This window comes from Henckelia pumila, chromosome 3 (genome assembly GCF_033568475.1).
Source record: "Henckelia pumila isolate YLH828 chromosome 3, ASM3356847v2, whole genome shotgun sequence".
NCBI lineage: Eukaryota > Viridiplantae > Streptophyta > Magnoliopsida > Lamiales > Gesneriaceae > Henckelia > Henckelia pumila.
In genome coordinates this window covers 33,695,435-33,714,730 of record NC_133122.1, presented here as the reverse complement: position 1 = coordinate 33,714,730, position 19,296 = coordinate 33,695,435, and positions in this window count along the sequence as shown.

Sequence of the window (19,296 nt, the reverse complement as noted above, 5' to 3'; positions counted from 1 at the left end):
CAAAATAAAAAAACAAGTCAACTAATATGACCAAATCCAAAAAAAATCCAAATTCCTGTACTTTTTTTCAAAACATAACTTTGTATAGGACCAAAATCAAAAAGTAAATCAACTTATAGGACCAAAATCAAAACAATCAACATGTAGGACTAAATCCAAAATAAAAACAAAGTTACAGGATCTTTTACAAAACATGCTTATATACAGGACCAAAACCAAAATGAAGCCAATATACAGGACTAAAATGCTAATTTTTTAAAGTGTGTTGAAATTAGGGATAACAATGCGAAGATTTGTATCCGCCAATTGCTAACCCATCTCATTTTAAGATTTCCCTCTCTTGCAAACCCAGTATTCAACCTACAAACCCGTTAAATATTAAAAATACTTTTAATTCTAGTAAATATATAATAAAAGTTCAAAAATTAACATACTCATAAAAATATATACAAACAATAATATTTTTAAAAAGATTGATACCGAAAAGGACTTCATCCCACATGAGTCAAAAACTCATTAGAGTTTGTGAAGATTAAATCGAGAGATGTACACGAGCGACACAAACAATAATATTTAATGTCAATATTGTGAATTAAGATTATAGATTAAGATATTTATTATTTAATTTAATATTATTATTATTATTATATATGCTGGGACGAGTCTATTAAAAATAGTTGCTAATGGCAAATTCACGTTTAACCGGATTTAAATCTATCCCGAACAAACGAGTTTAATATGAGGTTGAGTTTAAACCCACTCATTACCTTAAATTTAGGTCCCGTTTGATATCAAAATTCGGACAAAAAAAGTAATTTTTTAAAATAAAAAAAAATTTAGTTTATAAAATGTTTGAATGATCATTTAAATGCTTAAAAAATCACTTTTTAAAGTCAAATTTAAAGCTATTTCAAAAGTTCTAAAATTAAAGCTTAAAAAAATATTTTTTTAAAAACGACTTTATGATATCCAAATGGACTCTTAGGTGTTGTTGGGGAGAATTTTTAGAAAGCACTTCTCAAATTTTCGTTAACAAAATTTTAAATTTTTGTTAAAGTAAAAAGTTGAGAAATACTTTAAAAAAGCTCTGCCAAACACTACTTTAGTCATTAGTCTATCCTTGGGTCAGTTTAGAATCTTTACATACACACGTTCTTAGTTAAAAAATGAGCAAATTGGTGATAAATCCCCAAATCCAAACTTGACTTTGCGCTAGCTCCCTACCCATAAGATTCTTTGCAATAGCTCCCTAGGACCACAAAACTTGAATATTTAATTGTTTAATTCTTGTACTAGATTTATGTTTTTTATGCTTAAAATCTAAAGACTTTATGCTAAAATCTGAAGATTTTGTGCTTATTCATGGTACAAAGAATTATCCGTAACAATGGTATCAGAGTCTTAGGTTAATTATTCAGACATAATATTATTCGTTAATTCATGCTTTTCTTTGTTGAAGAGAAGATTTTTTTAAAAAAAATGACTTCAAACGAAGGTTTGAATCAAGAGGATTTTATTCATATGAAATCCTATAAACAAGTTAATCTATTCACAATAGATTACTTACAACAGGTTATGATTAATGCTCTTAATTTTGAAGAGATAAAGAAAAATAATTTTTAACTCTCAATTTTTAGAGATTACCCCAGATTTCCTCTAAACTCTTCGGAGATCTTTGAGAAATTCAAAAGACGGTACAATAATACAGCAATCAGCTATATGAAATACCTCGGCAAATTGAAGAAATCCTTAAAAAACAAGAAGAAATTCTTGGAAACCTAAAGGATCTTCAAAATAAAATCATAAATCTAGAACACACTTCGGGTTCTAAAAAAAGAAATGCAGGAGGAAGGTTACCACTCTCATTTGGTACCGAACCTTTGTTACTTCAGAAAGGTAAAACCAAAATGGTCCAAAAACCTTTAACCAATGATGAAATGATGATTAATCTTATAAAAGCAGTATCAGAGAAAAACACTATCTAATGACTACTTTAGAAAGATTAAATCTCGAGGATCTACAAGATCTTGCGGATTTTTTTGCGAATCTCAAAGTAGTAGATCTAAAAATGAATTCCCTTGAGGGTGAACAACCCATAGGGAATCCCCCAAGATATATGGTTAAAACAGAAGAACCACATAGTGAGTTTCAGGTTGGAAAAAATTCACATCCAGCAGGAACCAGATCGAGAAGGAGTAAAATCTCACTCCATCAAACTCCTTACGGAAAAATTGTTTTAGATCCAATACATCCTTACGGGGTTATGTTAAACCTTGATGTTTTGGAATTCAAAAATGGAGAAGATTTTATAGATGATTGGACGTCAGCTATGAGAATAGCAGCATGGACATTAGATCTCAATAAAAAAGGATTCATTAAACTTCTAGAAATGAGTCTAATGGAATATGTTAAGATCGCATGGGAGATGACTATGCCAGAAACTAAGGAATCAATCTTAGCAGGAGAATCCCTCAGCGATATTGGAGAAAGAATTGCCACCCTATTTAAAGCACAATTCATAGGGGTAGACTATTTCAATAATCAAGATACAGAGAAAAAGATAAGATATACTCAAGCTCTTTATAGCCACGAGTTACATGATATCTGCTTAGTTGATGAATACATTATGTTATTCACTAAATACAGATGGAATTCGGGAGTCGAGGAAAATATACATTAAGAATATAGTATCAGAGAAAAACACTAGCGAATGAACAACAAAAAACCTAGTTTGATAGTGGAAAGTTTAAAACAATTTGCCCAAAAATTGAGCAAACTATTTTAAATATTTTTGGGAAAAAAACATAAATTATTTCGTGTTTAAGGTAGAATAAACGGTAAATTAGGGGTAAATCCCCAAACACAAAGGTATTTTGCTTTCCAGTCCCCATGCCAGTAGATTTCCATTTTCAGTACCTGACTCATGTTCATGTTTTGTTTCAGCTCCCCATTTGCCCCGAAATTACCCATATACCTTTTTTTAAAAAAATATATTTTATATATGTTAAATAATAACAAAAGATAAAAGGGCAAAGCAGAAGAAGTCGATCCATCCTTTCTCCCTTTCTTCTTCACCGGGCCTAATCTGCGTATGGTCTTCTGCGCATCCGAGATTTAGTCAACAAATTTGGCATGGAAGATGAATAACAAAAAACCTAGAACAACAAAAAACCTAGAATATAGTATCAGAGAAAAACACTATCTAATGACTACATTATGTTATTCACTAGTGTCAATTGTCATCACTTAATTAAATGGTTTTACATTTGGTAATGAAAATGTGATGATCATATCTATATTTTGTGTGTTTGTGATTTATATGTAAGTTATTTTTTGTTTGTTTGTGATTTATATGGCAAAAATTTTTTTATCGCAGTTCTTGATCAATATTATGGTTTATTGATAATTTTGTATATATATATATATGAGTTCAGGAACAACAGTGGAAGAGAACGCTGTTGATGAAGGACAAAACAAGAGAAGTACGAAACTGTACTGTAGTCGATGCTCACCCACTTGTTTTAAAGATGCGATGACAGAACTAAAACCAATTCTAGGACAAAAACAATGGATTAGGATAAATGAGACTCCTTTTGCTAATTGGGTTGACATTCCTGAACTCGCTGTTAGTAGTCGTAGAGTTGATTTCATATTGAATAGATTTCAGATTGAATCATGTTCTTTGACTGTGGGTGATGGTATTATGATTCCCTTTGCTCCAGAAGAGTTTTCTATTATTCTTGGATTGCATCATATTGGGCAGCCTGTAGACTTGGATCTAAGAATGGATTCTATATTTGTGGCTCGTCAATTTGGAGGTCAAGTTGGAAAAGCAAAGCGAGCGACAATATATAAAAAACTTATTTCTCTTGCAGGCAGTGATGATGACTTAGAAGTTGATGATTTTGTTCGGCTTTACATTTTGTTCATCTTCAACTCCATAATATTTTCCACCGGAAATTATTTTACCCAGAGTTTTATATTTCCTTACCTGGACAATCTTACCAAATTCTTTGAATATGCTTGGGGAGATGCAGCGTTTCGATTTATTCAGAGAGAAATACGCAGAACTAGAAGTAAAACTTATTTCGATGGATGCACAGTTGGATTAATGGTGCGTATTTTGTTACTTTAGTTATTATTGTATTGTTTTATCGATTAATTGACTATTATTTAATTTGGTTTAGGCTTGGGTGTACGAGAGAATGCCTTCTCTAGGTGTACGGCGTAGTTTAGAAATGTTCCCTCGCTTGTTTCGGTGGATGGACAGCAAAATCCCATTGAATGAGGAAAAAGCTGAATTATTGTTGAAATCCATAGATTCAACGAAGGTAATTGTTTGATATAATGAATTGAATTGCACATTTCAATTTCATGGTTTCACTGACAATATTTTTTGTGATTTTATAATTTTACAGGTCTTGCCGATATATCCTTTTCCCGAGGAGAAGAAATTGGACGTAAGTAGTTTGACCTTTTGCCAAATACTTTTTTTGGAATATGGATAATTGACTGAAAAGTTCAAACCATAGGTGTTGAAAGTGGCTGACGGTACTACTGATGTAGTAAGATCAAAAGTTGTGAGAAAAAAAGTTGTTGTGAGTAATAATCGAATGTGTTTTGAATTAGGATGTGGTAGTGGGCGTCGTAGGAAGACAAAGATTGTGATTGAAAAAGAAATTATGGATGTTGGAGCAGAATTTAAATTGCAGAGAAAAAATGAGGTTGAATTTGTGACCAAAGAAGATGGTCCTATTGAGAGAAATGATGGGCATGGGAATACTGAGACAAATGAGGAGAATGAGAATATGAAGAGAGATGAATTTTGAGAGAAATGTTGAGGATGATAATATAGAGAACAGTCAAGGTAATGTGCATATTTTCAGAAACGAGGATGAAGAGAATATTGAAAAAAATGAGAAAGAAATGATTGAAGCTGTTGGAAATTCATCTGAGATTGGATCGTCTAATGACCATGACAATTACAGTGATCTTAATTTCGTGGTGCAAAATGTTATAAACGAAATTAAGAATGATGTGGGATTTGATAAAAATGATGGAACAGTTGAGGAAAGGAAAAATGTGAGTTGTGTTGGTACCAGTAAAGCAGAGATCATGACCAGCTTTCAATCATCAATCGTGGATACAGTAAGAACAACGGTTGACCGCAAGAAGAAAAGGAAAGCTTCGATCTTTGTGACGCCGCCCAGTTCATCGCCAAGAAATTCTCTTCATCCTTTATATTTTAGTTTTATGTATTTCCACACACTGACAATTTTTTGTTCTTTTCTATTGTGGTTCATAGTGTATTCGTTTGAAGGAAAAGTGCATTGTAGATGTTGATGAGAATGCTAAGAGTCCAATGAAAGATGATCTACATAAATTCAAAGGTAGGACCGATTACCGTGGACATGAGGAAGCAAGTGATGAAGAGAAACAAATTTTGACACAATATCTTTCGATGGAGGAATTGGAGTACGCTTATATTTAATGATTTTTTTCATAACTATTGTTGAATTTATAGATTCAGAAAACATTAACTTTTTGTTTTTTATGTAGTGTCGTAATTTGGGAAGACGAAAGTATTATGTTAGATGGTCGCAAATTTTGCCACTTTGTCTTTGGCCAACCCGTTGATTTCGAAATCATAAATATTTATATGCGAATTATGCAAGCAAAAAGTAAGGAATATGGATCTGAAATATATTGTGTGGACACAACGGTTCAGGTTCGTCTTTGCACCCCGATTATGTACGTTTTATTGTCTTTTTTGACCAAATAATGTTACGCCTTAAACGCATACAAATCTCGTGTTATGAGATTAATGTTTTTAATGCATTAACAAGTCTCATAATATTATGTTTTGATGATTACAAAACTCGGTTAATTGTTACTAACCATTTAAAGTGAGATTTTGCAGATTAGAATTTATTGACAAATAAATTGTTGGAAGTTATTTTGAAGCTATACATGTATTTATAAAGTCTTTTATTGCTCATTGAATGGATGAAACATTGTTAAGAGATATGAAAAAAAGAGAAGAAGAAGCCAAAGTATGGAGCAGCAACTTCCGAAAATTACTGGGAATTTTCTAGGCATTTAAATCCGATCTTCACCGGTCATAATCGTGTGAAGAAGTTTTACATGTGTTTTCCAAATTTGAGAGCAATCCAACGGCTAGATATGGAGTTATGATTTTTCCACAAAAATTGTGCAGTACCTATTTCTGCAGAACTTGTAGTGAAGAATGAAGAATCTACTTCTGAAAATTACTGGACGTGCTTGAGACATCCAAATCAAATCTCCACCAATCAAAATCAATATCAGGATGTTTTCAAACTTATATTAAAATTTCACATCAATCCAACGGCTAGATATGAAGTTATGATTTTTCTACAAAGATTGCACAGTACTTATTTCTGCAGAACATGAAGCAAATTATGAAGATTCAACTTCAGAAATTAACTGGGATTGTTTGAGACATCCAAATCACATCTCCACCGATCCGATTCGAATTCAGGATGTTTTACAACCTCTGTTCAAATTTCAGATCAATCCAACGGATGGATATGGAGATATGAATTTTTCAAATTTGTTGCACAGAACAAGTTCGAAAACTTGATGAAGTGACTTCCGAAAATTACTGGAAATGTTTGACTCGTTAGAATAAAATCTTCACCGTTCAGATTGAAGATCCTGATGTTTTAAAGCTTCAGTTCAAATTTCAGATCAATCCAACGGTTAGATTGAAAGATATGATTTTTCCACAAAATCCGCTCAGTGCTGGGAAAATGTGGGCAGCGGCGCCGAACACTTTTTGTCACTCCTTGACTTCTTACCACACGCTCCAAGCTCTCAAATCAGATTCAAATCTTTGCCAACTATAAATAGAGGCCATCCAAGTTCATTTGGAGACATTCCAACTCATCTCTTCTCTCCTTTGCAAGCAATTTCTCACTATCAAAGTGTTTGTGTGATATATTTGAGAGTGTTTGTAAAAATAGTTTGTGAGTTGGTTGTGCTATTGTTGTAAACACTTGAGTGTGAAGCCAAGTGTGTTGTGCTATCGTTGTAAGCACTTGAGTGTGAAGTCAAGTGTTGTGTTGAGGCTATCCTTGGAGCCCTTAAGGCCAAGAGTGTTGAGTTGTATCGGCGCGGTGATCGTGTCAAGTTGTAAGGCTATCCTTGGAGCCATCAAGGCCAAGACGTTCGAAGTGCTAGTGGATCCTTGGTTAATCGACTTAACCAAGAAGGGGAGACGTAGACGATTTATCGTCGAACTTCCATAAACATCTCTTATCCCTTTTACTGCTTTATTTACATTACGTATTTATTTACCGCACTTATTTATTTGATTGCTTAAGTCTTCCGCTTGCGTACTTGCATAATCACTTTAAATTGCTAAAGTTGCCAATAGAACCTAAATCCCCCCCCCCCCCCACCCATTAGGTTCTAACAAATAAGAAGTATGATATTTTTGAAATCTTTGTTCTGCAGAGAGAAATTTTTAATAGACTGAAAGAATATGGGAGTAGACGTAAGTTGCGGAGCGGTGATTATAAAGATTTTATTGCAAGCTTGAATTCTGCGACTAGGGAAAGATTGAAGCACTTAAACGAGGAGCTATTTACAAAATTCAAGTACATCATTTTTCCATTGAATGATAGGTGGCAATGGTTTCTGCTTGTGTATAAAACTGCAGAAGGTGTGTTCAGTATATGGAATTCCTTGCATGATCCATACGCATCTGGCACCACAAATGTTTTTGTGAGTATTAGTACGACCCTATTTTAATGTTTAAATATAATATTAAGAATAAAATCTTGTAACTTTTAAATTTTGATAGGTATCATTTTTTTCTGGATACATGCGGTTCCAATCTGGTTTTTGTCTTAGCCAATGAGGAAGTGGTGACAGAAAAGTGTCGCGATCAAGGTCCAACACTTGAGTGTGGTGTCTATGCACTTATGTGGACCGAATGCTTGGCTAAAGACACAGAGGAAATCTGGGCGTATCAAAGGGATGTGAATATGAATGCTTATCGAGCTCGTGTTGCTGCTACCATTTTATCCGATAAGAAAGGATTGTTGAAAACCATTTAACTTGTTTGTTATGTTGGTGGTGATTAAGTTTGGATAATTTTGTTGGTTGAAAACTTACACACATTTTGAAAGACAAATCCTTGTAATTGTGGTTAATGATTATGTTTTGATGCGAAGTTCATTTTTGAAATGGTAATTCCAAGTCATTTTTTTATTTATGTCGTACATTTGTGACATTTATGTAGTTACACGATAAAGTTATGTAACGACAATTGACAAGTTAATCAAAGTACAAAATTGAGTAATTCCGGTACAATTATATCATAATAAGGTACATAACTAGCTGAATAATAAATACATTTTAGAAGTATCCTGACTTGTTACATCAGCCGCTATAAGCAAAAACTTAATTGAAGATGCGAACTAAACAAAAAAAACTCATGTTTATGAGTTTAGACCCCAGTATTCATAATTTAAGATGCGAACTCCAGGTTCAGCAGATGCTCTAAAACAAGCCGCATATGCGGTGATTCATTCGTTTTATTCTCTGCAACCTTACGCAGATGCGTGTGTTTTTCCCGCAGATGAGCCCCTAGCTTCTTCAATTCTCTGCCTGCTTCCGCTTATGCACCATATTTTCATGCATATGCGGTCATTTGTATCTTCAATTCTCTGCCATTTACCGCATCTGCACTTTCTTTTACCGCATATGCGTTCCTTGTTTACCAAGATCTCTGCCCTTTGCCGCTTCTGCACAGATTTCTCATGCATATGCGCCCCTAGCTTCTTCAATTCTCTGCCTGTTTCCGCTTCTGCACCATATTTTAATGCATATGCGGTAATTTGTATCTTCAATTCTCTGCCATTTACCGTATCTGCACTTTCTTTTACCGCATATGCGTTCCTTGTTCATCTTTTCAGTTGTTTTATCTTTTCCAGTTCACAATTTGTCAAATAGTCGGATACTCATGTAATTCATAAAAATATATTTCATCATTGTTCGTTCATTCCATTTCTTTTCATGACTTTGTATTTACAACTAACAACAACTTCACTCGACAAACAAAACAAAAATACAAACTTAAAACTCCACACGAACTGAACTCAACTCAAACATACTCACTTTCATAAAATCTAAATCACCCCCCCCCCAAACTTAAACCAAATCATTGTCCCGAATGATTTAAATCAGTAAACAGAACAAGGGACATGTACCTCTCGGTACCGAGCATTAGGACTCGGTACCATCATCGTCAGACTCGTCATTTGAAGACCATGGTGGTGGCGGTGGATATGGCACATTGGTAGGAGGGAAATTCTGAGCGAGTGCCGCATTAAAATCATGCACATATGCCATGTGCTCTCGCATTCTCTTCCATTTCTTAAGCATTTGTCTTTCCAAAGCATCGATGTAACGACCCACTGTATCAAGACGGGTCTTTTCAGCGTGCTTATGTCCTCACTCACACGCACCCTGGAAAACTTCTTAGGAGGTCACCCATCCTATAATTGCCCCAAGTAAAGCACGCTTAACTTTGGAGTTCTTATGTGATGAGCTTCCGAAAAGAAGATGCACCTTCTTGATATGAGCAGTACATATGAAATCTTTTAAGCCCTCATCAACCATGTAGTCTCATACCTACACAGTCTCAGAATCCCTCTCATTCCGGCACGGGATCGGTTCATTTCTCCCTCCGCCTAGAAGCCTACCAGGAGCCGCTCATTGTCCGTGCAACCTCTTGGCACCGGCGATCACTTCCTGCCTCTTCAGCCCCGGGCGTCACAATCGAAGCGGCCAGAATAGTCACTCCCTTGAGCAGCATGTGAAGGAAGTGTTGTTGATGGATAAATTAGTGGAGGGGTAGGCTCAGACGGCTGTGGTGGGGGCTGTGCAATATCTGCCTGCTGTGTCTGCTTATGTTTATCCCTTTTCAATGGCCCGACAAGAACAATAGGAGCACGAGTAGGATGAATTTGCTCAGTGGCATCCCAAGTCACTCCAGCATAACGACAAAGATCCGTAATCAATGAAACATGGACTAAGCTGCTAAGATGAGATTTTTTACTAGCAGCGTAAATGGATTGCTGAAGCACTTTACCCGCATTAACGGTCCTTCTTGTGACTATGCAGTACACCAAACTAGCCCTTTCCATCGTAATTTCAAAAGTGTGACCCGATGGCAACATGCGTGCGGCGACAAACTCATGCCAATTATTGGCGTCCCGGTTAAGAAATCTGGAGTACAATGTAATAGGGACACCTTTCTTATTCAATTTCCATTCGGCACCCTCAATACAAAGTGCCTGTAGCACGGCAGCGGCTGGGAACTCATTCTCAGTGAAAAGCTGATAATCGTCAAATGCAACGTTCGACATTTGATACATGGCGTTGATAGTTTGATCATCAAACGCCACCATTTTCCCTCGCACTTTCACTTTGTATTCATCATGTTTCACCATTAGATTGGCATAGAACTCTCGAACAATAGACATGACAGCCTCGGAAGGTTGTTTGACGAATGCTTGCCAATTACGTCGCCGTGCTTCAATCAAAGTTTTAGCGTTTAAGTCCCTCATATCCATTCCCCGCTCCTTATGCATACTTTTGAGCGACAATTCAACAAAATTTGCCGCCGCGGCAGCATTCCAAAACCTATTTTTATCAAAAGATGGTTGTCCCGAAGACGACGAGGCCGATCCTTTTCCTTTTGTTTTTGGTGGCATCCTTACACTCAATTCAACCAATTATCACAAAATAACCCAATAATCACAAGCAACAAGTGTACAATAAATATTTCAACAACTCAACCCCTTCACACTCTCTTACACAATTTATCAAACACCTTGTGTACGTAAGACTAACTATATTTTCCTTCACAATTACTCAATAACAATTCAAGCAACCTAAGAGGGATAGCCAAGTACCTACTTTGATGTAGTACACTCGGGCAAAAGCAGAGGCAATTCGGAGACTTTTGTGTAGAGTTTTCACACGATGGCTTCGACCGGAGAGAGTGAAGTATTGCAATTGTCAAGTTTGGATTCCGGAATAATTCTTGAGAACTGGCCGGACCGTGAGCTTGGCAAGAGTAGATCACGCTTTTGAGGATATTGGGGGCGTGAAGGTGGAGTTAGGGATTTTAAAAGTGAAGATGGCCGCTTCTGCGGAATTTTGTACCAGAAAATAAAGAACAATTAAATTTGCACTTAAATATTGAAATAACTAACGAGAGTACATATTTCAGAAAATTAGGTACAACCAAGCCTACCATGAAGTACAAATATCCGATAATAAAGTACATAACGTGGTAAAACAAGCACAATGGAATAAAGTGAGACTTGAGGAATTTCATGTCTAAGATATTAAAAGCATTTGGTATCTACTAAATATAGTATAAATGACGTATAATCACAAGCATGGCCTTCGATTTATTCACTACATTGAGGATGTGAATATAAGAGATGCATGTGCACTTTGGTTAGTGAATAAAATTCCTTGGCAAATAAATATGCACTAACCAATAAATATTGAAATAACTAACGAGAGTACATGTTTCTGAAATTTAGGTACAGCCAAGCCTACCATGAAGTACAAATGACCGATAATAAAGTACAAAACGTGGTAAAACAAGCACATTGGAATAATGTGGGACTTGAGAAATTTCATTTGTAAGATATTAAAAGCATTTGGTATCTACTAAATATAGTATAATTGACGTATAATCACAAGCATGGCCTTCGATTTATTCACTACATCGAGGAGGTGAATATAGAAGATGCATGTGCACTTTGGTTAGTGAATAAAATTTCTTGGCAAATAAATATGCACTAACCAATAAATATTGAAATAACTAACGAGCGTACATATTTCTGAAAATTGGGTACAGTTAAGCCTATCATGAAGTACAAATGTCCGATAATAAAGTACATAACATGGTAAAACAAGCACATTAGAATAAAGTGAGACTTGAGGAATTTCATTTGTAAGATATTAAAAGCATTTGGTATCTACTAAATATAGTATAATTCACGTATAATCACAAGCATGGCCTTCGATTTATTCACTACATTAAGGAGGTGAATATAGGAGATGTTTGTGCACTTTGGTTAGTGAATAAAATTCCTTGGCAAGTAAATATGCACTAACCAATAAATATTAAAATAACTAACGAGAGTACATATTTCTGAAATTTAGGTACAGCCAAGCCTATCATGAAGTACAAATGACCGATAATAAAGTACAAAACGTGGTAAAAAAAAGCACATTGGAATAATGTGGGACTTGAGAAATTTCATTTGTAAGATATTAAAAGCATTTGGTATCTAATAAATAAAGTATAATTGACGTATAATCAAAAGCATGGCCTTCGATTTATTCACTACATTGAGGAGGTGAATATAGGAGATGCATGTGCACTTTGGTTAGTGAATAAAATTCCTTGGCAATTAAATATGTACTAACCAATAAATATTTAAATAACTAACGAGCGTACATATTTCTGAAAATTAGGTACAGTTAAGCCTATCATGAAGTACAAATGTCCGATAATAAAGTACATAACGTGGTAAAAAAAATCACATTGGAATAAAGTGAGACTTGAGGAATTTCATTTGTAAGATATTAAAAGCATTTGGTATATACTAAATATAGTATAATTGACGTATAATCACAAGCATGGCATTCGATTTATTCACTACATTGAGGAGGTGAATATAGGAGATGCATGTCCACTTTGGTTAGTGAATAAAATTCCTTGGCAAATAAATATGCACTAACCAATAAATATTGAAATAACTAACGAGAGTACATATTTCTGAAATTTAGGTACAGCCAAGCCTACCATAAAGTACAAATGACCGATAGTAAAGTACAAAACGTGATAAAACAAGCACATTGGAATAATGTGGGACTTGAGAAATTTTATTTGTAAGATATTAAAAGCATTTGGTATCTATTAAATATAGTATAATTGACGTATAATCACAAACATGGCCTTCGATTTATTCACTACGTTGAGGAGGTGAATATAGGAGATGCATGTGCACTTTGGTTAATGAATAAAATTTCTTGGCAAATAAATATGCACTAACCAATAAATATTGAAATAACTAACGAGAGTACATATTTTTGAAAATTAGGTACAACCAAGCCTACCATGAAGTACAAATGACCGATAATAAAGTACAAAATGTGGTAAAACAAGCACATTGGAATAAAGTGAGACTTGAGGAATTTCATTTGTAAGATATTAAAAGCATTTGGTATCTACTAAATATAGTATAAATGACGTATAATCACAAGCATGGCCTTCGATTTATTCACTACATTGAGGAGGTGAATATAGGAGATGCATGTGCACTTTGGTTAGTGAATAAAATTCCTTGGCAAATAAATATGCACTAACCAATAAATATTGAAATAACTAACGAGAGTACATATTTTTGAAATTTAGGTATAGCCAAGCCTACCATGAAGTACAAATGACCGATAATAAAGTACTAAACGTGGTAAAACAAGCACATTGGAATAATGTGGGACTTGAGAAATTTCATTTGTAAGATATTAAAAGCATTTGGTATCTACTAAATATAGTATAATTGACGTATAATCAAAAGCATGGCCTTCGATTTATTCACTACATTGAGGAGGTGAATATAGGAGATGCATGTGCATTTTGGTTAGTGAATAAAATTCCTTGGCAAATAAATATGCACTAACCAATAAATATTGAAATAACTAACGAGCGTACATATTTCTGAAAATTAGGTACAGTTAAGCCTATCATGAAGTACAAATGTCCGATAATAAAGTACATAACGTGGTAAAACAAGCACATTGGAATAAAGTGAGACTTGAGGAATTTCATTTGTAAGATATTAAAAGCATTTGGTATCTACTAAATATAGTATAATTGACGTATAATTACAAGCATGGCCTTCGATTTATTCACTACGTTGATGAGGTGAATATAGGAGATGCATGTGCACTTTGGTTATTGAATAAAATTCCTTGGCAAATAAATATGCACTAACCAATAAATATTGAAATAACTAACGAGAGTACATATTTCTGAAATTTAGGTACAGCCAAGCCTACCATGAAGTACAAATGACCGATAATAAAGTACAAAACGTGGTAAAATAAGCACATTGGAATAATGTGGGACTTGAAAATTTTCATTTGTAAGATATTAAAAGCATTTGGTATCTACTAAATATAGTATAATTGACGTATAATCACAAACATGGCCTTCGATTTATTCACTACGTTGAGGAGGTGAATATAGGAGATGCATGTGCACTTTGGTTAGTGAATAAAATTCCTTGGCAAATAAATATGCACTAACCAATAAATATTGAAATAACTAACGAGAGTACATATTTTTGAAAATTAGGTACAACCAAGCCTACCATGAAGTACAAATGACCGATAATAAAGTAAAAAACGTGGTAAAACAAGCACATTGGAATAAAGTGAGACTTGAGGAATTTCATTTGTAAGATATTAAAAGCACTTGGTATCTACTAAATATAGTATAAATGACGTATAATCACAAGCATGGCCTTCGGTTTATTCACTACATTGAGGAGGTGAATATAGGAGATGCATGTGCACTTTGGTTAGTGAATAAAATTCCTTGGCAAATAAATATCCACTAACCAATAAATATTGAAATAACTAACGAGATTACATATTTCTGAAATTTAGGTACAGCCAAGCCTACCATGAAGTACAAATGACCGATAATAAAGTACAAAACATGGTAAAACAAGCACATTGGAATAATGTGGGACTTGAGAAATTTCATTTGTAAGATATTAAAAGCATTTAGTATCTACTAAATATAGTATAATTAACGTATAATCACAAGCATGACCTTCGATTTATTCACTACATTGAGGAGGTGAATATAGGAGATGCATGTGCACTTTGGTTAGTGAATAAAATTCCTTGGCAAATAAATATGCACTAACCAATAAATATTGAAATAACTAACGAGCGTACATATTTCTAAAAATTAGGTACAGTTAAGCCTATCATGAAGTACAAATGTCCGATAATAAAGTACATAACGTGGTAAAACAAGCACATTGGAATAAAGTGAGACTTGAGGAATTTCATTTGTAAGATGTTAAAAGCATTTGGTATCTACTAAATATAGTATAATTGATGTATAATCACAAGCATGACCTTCGATTTATTCACTACGTTGATGTGGTGAATATAGGAGATGCATGTGCACTTTGGTTAGTGAATAAAATTCCTTGGCAAATAAATATGCACTAACCAATAAATATTGAAATAACTAACGAGAGTACATATTTTTGAAAATTAGGTACAGCCAAGCCTACCATGAAGTACAAATGACCGATAATAAAGTAAAAAACGTGGTAAAACAAGCACATTGGAATAAAGTGAGACTTGAGGAATTTCATTTGTAAGATATTAAAAGCATTTGGTATCTACTAAATATAGTATAAATGACATATAATCACAAGCATGACCTTCGATTTATTCACTACATTGAGGATGTGAATATAGGAGATGCATGTGCACTTTGGTTAGTGAATAAAATTCCTTGGCAAATAAATATGCACTAACCAATAAATATTGAAAGAACTAACGAGAATACATATTTTTGAAATTTAGGTACAGTCAAGCCTACCATGAAGTACAAATGACCGATAATAAAGTACAAAACGTGGTAAAACAAGTACATTGGAATAATGTGGGACTTGAGAAATTTCATTTGTAAGATATTAAAAGCATTTGATATCTACTAAATATAGTATAATTGACGTATAATCACAAGCATGGCCTTCGATTTATTCACTACATTGAGGAGGTGAATATAGGAGATGCATGTGCACTTTGGTTAGTGAATAAAATTCCTTGGCAAATAAATATGCACTAACTAATAAATATTGAAATAACTAACGAGAGTACATATTTCTGAAAATTAGGTACATCCAAGCCTACCATGAAGTACAAATGTCCGATAATAAAGTACATAACGTGGTAAAACAAGCACATTGGAATAAATTGGGACTTGAGGTGTTACGCCTTAAACGCATACAAATCTCGTGTTATGAGATTAATGTTTTTAATGCATTAACAAATCTCATATTATTATGTTTTGATGATTACAAAACTCGGTTAATTGTTACTAACCATTTAAAATGAGACTTTGCAGATTAGATCATATTAACAATCAAATTCTTGGAAGTTACTTTGAAGTTGTAAAAGAAATGGACAAGGACAAGCCAATATTATAAAGCAGAAACTTGCAAAATTCACCGGGAACTTTCCGGTCACCCAAATCAGATCTCCAACAATGAAAATCAAGATCAGGATGTTCTCAAGCTTCTCTCCAAATTTCATAGCAATCCAACGGCTGGATATGGAGATATGAGTTTTTTAACAAAGCTGCACAGTACTTACTTCTGCAAGGAATGAACTATGAAGACTCAACTTCAGAAAATTACTGGGAATGCTTCGGTTATTAAAATCCGATCTCCACCGATCACATGGATTTCTATGATGTTTTAAAGTTTGTATCCAAATTTCAAATCAATCCAACGGCTGGATATGGAGTTATGATTTTTTCAAATATGTTGAACAGTAGCTATTTCTGCAAGAAGCTAACTGCTGAAGTATCGGATTCAGAAGACTACTGGAATCGATGGAGGCATCCAAATCCAATCTCCACCAATCACGATCAATATCAGGATGTTACAAAGATTGTGTGTTAATTTCAGGCCAATCCAACGGATGGATTGTGAGATTCGAATTTTTGAAAAGTAATGCTCAGAACAAAAGCGAGAACGTGATTTTGCGACTTCCGAGATTTACTGGAAATGTTTGACTCGTTAGAATCAAATCCAACGGTTAGATTGGAAGATATGATTTTTTCACAAAAGCTGCTCAGTGCTGGAAAAAGAAGGCAGCGGCGCCTACACTTTGTCTCTACTCCTTGGCTTCCCAATAAACGCTCCAAGCACACAAATTCAAATTCAAATCTTTGCCAACTATAAATAGAGGCTTGCCAAGACCATTTAGAGACATCCCAACTCATCTCTTCTCTCCTTTGCAAGCAATTTCTCACTATCAAAGTGTTTGTGTGATATATTTGAGAGTGTTTGTAAAAATAGTTTGTGAGTTGGTTGTGCTATTGTTGTAAACACTTGAGTGTGAAGCCAAGTGTGTTGTGCTATCGTTGTAAGCACTTGAGTGTGAAGCCAAGTGTTGTGTTGAGGCTATCCTTGGAGCCCTTAAGGCCAAGAGTGTTGAGTTGTATCGGTGCGGTGATCGTGTCAAGTTGTAAGGCTATCCTTGGAGCCATCAAGGCCAAGACGTTCGAAGTGCTAGTGGATCCTTGGTTAATCGACTTAACCAAAAAGGGGAGACGTAGACGATTTATCGTCGAACTTCCATAAACATCTCTTATCCCTTTTACTGCTTTATTTACATTACGTATTTATTTACCGCACTTATTTATTTGATTGCTTAAGTCTTCCGCTTGCGTACTTGCATAATCACTTTAAATTGCTAAAGTTGCCAATAGAACCTAAATCCCCCCCCCCCCCCATTAGGTTCTAACAAGTGGTATCAGAGCCATTTAAAAATACTTTTCAAATCTTTTTTATGGCAAACCTAGCGAGTGATTATGCTCAAGGGCAATCTACTAATCGTCCTCCTCTTTTTAATGGCATAAACTACGGGTATTGGAAAAATCGTATGTCCCTATATATCCAATCCGTAGACTATGACCTATGGAAAGTGACGGTGAAAGGTCCCTATACACCTATGAAAATAGTTGATGGGGTTGAAATTCCTAAGGGAATGGATGACTTTTCAAAAGAGGACATGAAATTAATTTCGCAAAATGCTAAAGCTATGAATATCTTGCATTGTTCCTTAGATATGAACGAGTACAACCGGATATCGATGTGCTCATCTGCTAAAGAGATATGGGACAAGCTAGAGATATGTCACGAAGGCACCAACCAAGTGAAAGAAACAAAGATCGACTTACTCCAACTCAAATACGAAACATTTGAGATGGAATCCAACGAAGATGTTGACACCATGTTCCGAAGGCTTACTCAAATCATCAATGAGTTAGCACAATTGGGAGAACAATATCCTACCAAGCAAGTTTGGAGGAGAGCTCTTCGTGCCCTACCAAAAGAATGGGATGCAAAGAGAACCGTCATCATCGAATCCAACAAAGGGGACACTGCCGCCTATGATCTTGATCAACTACATGGGACCCTAAAAACCCATGAGTTAGAAGTGTCCACAAGAAAAGAATCAAAGAAAGAAGATGTCAAGCACAAAGGGATAGCCTTGACTACACAAGTCGAAGAAGATGACGATGATGACATGGCTCTCTTCGCAAGAAAATTCAAGAAATTCATGCGAGGAAACAAATTCAAAAAGGACAAGAAACCTGAGAAAGAAGTGACCTGCTACAACTGTCAACAACAAGGTCACTACGCCAATGAATGCCCACTCAAGAAGAAAGTGGACAAAGGAAAGAAGAAAGCCCTACTAGCTACCTGGAGTGATAGCGACGACGACGACGAGGAAGCAAACTTCTGCTTAATGGCTAAAAGTGATGACATCGTCTCTGACGACGATGACGAGGTACCTACTTACGATGAACTCTTACATGCTTATAAAGATATGTTTGATATGGTTAAGGTTCTTAGAAAAGAGAATAGAAATCTTAAAAAGGAATTAGAAACTAAGGAGCATGATAACCTTAGACTTAAGGATGACTTAGATCACTTAGAAAAATCTTTCGATAAATTCAATGTGAGTAGCAATAAATTGAACAACCTACTTAGCATGCAGAAATGTAGCTTTGATAAGGGAGGAATAGGCTATGGTAAAAAGTCTATAGACTTTGCTAGTCTAATAGCTAAAGCTAAAATGAGATCAACCCCTACTTGTTCTTATTGTTGCAAATCTGGTCATGTTAGACATAAATGCAGATCATTGAAATATCAATATGTTCAAAAGAGCTATATGAAATGGAGGCCTAAGAGTACTTAACAACTCATTAGTCGGCATTATGAGATCAAAATCTAAGGGAGTTCAATATAGACCGGCTTAAAAATGCCTTGACTTGCGGCTGGTCTCCCTGTTGAACGTTGCTCTGTCCAAGGAAATAGGTTTTTAAAGTGGCCATATGCCCTACCTACTACTGGGAGCACTCTTGGAAAGTGGCGATGATGTTGCTATGAA